The sequence below is a fragment of the Camelus dromedarius genome, unplaced genomic scaffold (genome assembly GCF_036321535.1).
Source record: "Camelus dromedarius isolate mCamDro1 unplaced genomic scaffold, mCamDro1.pat HAP1_SCAFFOLD_179, whole genome shotgun sequence".
Classification (NCBI taxonomy): Eukaryota; Metazoa; Chordata; class Mammalia; order Artiodactyla; family Camelidae; genus Camelus; species Camelus dromedarius.
The window spans coordinates 4,115,622-4,119,515 of NW_026989756.1; positions in this window are offsets into that span (position 1 = coordinate 4,115,622).

A 3,894-nucleotide genomic window follows, 5' to 3' on the forward strand; every position below is an offset into this window, starting at 1 on the left:
AAGATCACATGTTATCAGCTACCACCCCATGCAAATTAATGGCATTTAGTAGATATTCATATATGTGTGTACATATATAAAATGTGTATTAGTATATATGTAAATCAAATAAAATAATTATATTATAATCTAATGTAAAATCATATCATCAAGCACACTGTGCTGACATAAGTGTCTTGGTGTAAACAGATTACAATTTTTCATTGAGTTGTCATAATGGGATAATATTGTGAACCAAGTGGAAATTGTAAAAAAATGTTATCCAAAAAAAAAAAAAAAAAATCCTGACTACATGAAAAGATGCACAGTTACTATAAGGGCTCTCCCCTTATTTACTATCAGTGTCAGAAAGTCTCTTGGAATAAGTTAGCAGAATTAAAAACTCTAAAAAGACACAAGAATGCACTCTCTGTTAAAGAAACCAAAAGAAAAAACAAATGAATGGACAATTAAGATCCTACAGATAAAAATACCAATTTTTATGGGAAATAGCCTTAATATAAGAAATAAGGAGATTATATTCTAATTTCACTTTTTGAATAAAGATATACAAAATTTAGCTGAATACTTTCGTATTTTGCACTTATGAAGAAAAAATGTATTTGCAATGAAAAAGCAGCCATTATCCTGCCTTTTGAGTATTCTAAAGTTTTAGGTTTGAATATATTTCATCTTAAATGGTCTTAAGCACTATGCACTGGTTGGTGTTTTAAAAATACCAGTGTGTGTGGAACTTCTAAAAGTGATTCAAAAAAATTTATATTTTTGTAATAATTTAGTAATGGCCCGGATATTATTTTTAACAAGACTACTCACCATGGAATGCTGCAAGATTTTTTCAATGAGTTTATATTCACACATGTTGAAGATTGTCACTATATTATGAGAAAATGTCAACCATGGCAGTATTTTGACTTGAAAACGAGATAAGATGAGAAGCATATTTTAAGTATAAAATAAATGATTGCATGCCTTTAAAGACAAGAAAGTAAAAGCATGATAAACTCTGACTTTGACACACTTAAAATATAAAAATTAACATAATGTGATTTTACACACTTCTCTTTAACTCTTTCAGTACTTTCTCAGCCCCTTTCCCATTACACATGCATCCCCGCTCCTGACCCGCGCGGTGTACACACCTCCAATCACACGGGGGAAGGGGGACCCGGGCGGTGAGGACCAGGGGCGCGGACACTCACACCCGCATCCCGGCTCCTGACCCTTAGTGTACACACCTCCGATCACATGGGGGAGCGGGGACCCGGGCAGTGAGGACCAGGGGCACGGACACTCCAGCGGCCCGGATGGACGCGGACACTCACCCGCTCCCGGCGGGCAAGGAGAATAGTCGAAGCGGACCCGCCAGCGCACCCGTCCCCTCCTGCCCAGCCGGCCGGGGCCCCAGCTCGGTCAGGTCCACACACACCCCAGCAGGAAGCGGGCTCAGGCCGTGGGAAACCGGCGTAACTTCAGACAGCGGGCGGGGAGAGTCCTCCTCCCGCGGACACGCAGGCAGCGCTGTCCCGGAGCTTCCATGGCGCCGCCCGCTCAGTCCTGAGGAAAACAAGCTCCGCCCCCAGGGAAGACGCTGGCTGCTGACGCGAACTGTGCATGCGCACCACCATCTAAGACACGCTGGCTTCGCGCGCCCCCTGCAGGTCCTCGAGGGCGGTGCAGGATACTCAGAACTCACTGTAGAACACATGACCCCTCCCAGCCAGGATGCTAAATCACTGGAAATCTTAGTGCCCTGGCCTCTTTGTTGATGGCACTGGCGATGCTCTCATCCAGCCATGCCTGCTCTCTTGCCTGACACATGCCTCAGTCCTTGGAATCCCGCCTGAATCAGATTCTGTTCTGGAGGAAGGACAGGTGCAGAAGAATCTCAAAATTCCAAACTTAGAAGATGATCAGGAACCCAAACTCAACTCTGTCAACTCCCTGGGGTCCCCTGAGGAGTGTGGTTTTCTCAGACCATCTGCCCTGTGTCAGGAGCAGACCAAGCCTCAGGTAGCTTAGAGAGACTATCATGCAGCACATGCTTTGGACGGCTCTCAGTTCTGACCTGCATGATCTTGAGACCCTTTTGTAACTCCTAACACTGTTTTCTCATACCTATAGTGATGGTTATTGATGACTGAGTTAATCCTCTTACAATGCTGAGGTGCTGTTGTTCCTTGGATAACCGAATATTTTGAAGGGATCAACTGTTTATCACTTCCCCCTAATTAAGTATGTTTTTAAAACTAGAAATGTTTCAGGGGGCACCCAGGTCCTCCTCTTGCACCAGTTCCTGGTGTTGGCAGTTTCTGCTCTGAGCTCCAGATCCTGATCCTGCCGGTGGTCTATGGTGATGCCAGTGTGTGCATGCTCTTCCTTGTGCACCGGTGTGGAAAGGAGGCAGCCCTTCCCCTACATGAGGCTGCAACATGCTGACACTCAAAGCAGGCACAATGAAGAATCAGCTAGAGTTCCCGGTACCAGCTGTCCCAGGTAGAAACATCACCTTCACCACAGTGTTCCTGTGCTCCTATCAGGCCTTCACTACTCCCAGCAGGCCATGCATGAGCAGTGTGACAGGTGACTGCCTGTCCCAGCACAGCATGGTGGTGATGATCCCACCTTATCTGTTTGTCTTTGGAGTGTCCCCACACCTCTCTGAGCTTCACTTTGCTCTTCTCACAGGCAGGCTTGTACAGGCATGAACCTCACAGGATTATGGTAGGTAGTCATGGTAGCTGCTCACCCAGTGGCAGGCTCTGCCGAGAGGGCTGCTGGGAGTGCTGTGTGTCTTCACACTTGTCCTTCACTCTCCCCAATGAAAACACTCTTGGCCTTATCCTTCCCTGGCCTGTGGCCTTTCTGTGTTTGCAAAAGAACATGGAAACAATCTGTTTGCAAAGAAGTTTTGAGGTTCTGTCCATCTGGTCCAGGAAATGCTGACTCTGCTAGATGTGCTGTTGGGTGGGCTCTCATGGGAGAGGCTTGGGCAGGACTTCCCTTGGCAATAAGCTGCCCCACCCAGGCCTTTCCATGATCCAGACTCCTGGGACCAGGGTGCAAATCCCCAGCTCCCCACTTGTCAACAATGTGACCTGGGCAACTTTCTCAAACCCAAGCTTTGTCCACCCAAGGTCATCAGAGATGGGGGATAACAGGATGTCCTGCACAGAGTGTCTGTGCAGATTAAGTGAGGTAGAACAGACAGAACAGTGGTGGGGCCTGGCCCATTGGTTGGCAGAAGGGAGCTCACCATGTGCAGCAATTTCCGCGGGTCACCCAGCAATCTGCCCAGAGGCTTAGCCACTCCATCACTATCATGTATCTGAAGTCCACTTAACCACATGGGAGAGAAACAAACACATATTCTGAGTGTAGCTGCCACAGGAAAAAGTGCATCTGAGCGGGGAGTAATACCAGAGGGTGATCAGGATGGTGGAAGATGCCCCCTTGGGTTGAGCAGAGTGGAGCTGCCCTCTGGAGCCTGGGGTTAGTGAGGATGGGCTTGTAGAAATGCCCCTCTCCTTTACCCATCAATGCTGCGTCCTGCGGGTACTGAGTCCCACAATCGGTGTGCTGCTAGTGCCCTCAGCACAGAGAAAAACCCAGGGGTTCCCACAAGGCTTCGGCCATGTCCTCTGCTTCCTGAACTCCCATTCTGGTGACCCCACCTGGGATGCAGAGATGAGGTGAGGCAGGGGCTTGTGCTGTCAACACCACTGCTCTACCCTGGGAAACTGACACACAGTAGGTGCTCGGTAAGTCATTGTTGAATGAACAGCAATACTGGGTCAAGTTTCTGTGGGTGTCTGTGCCCACAGATCAGGGACCCCTCAGGGCCCACCTCACAAGTGACATGAAAATAATAATGCCACCAGGAACAATAACAGT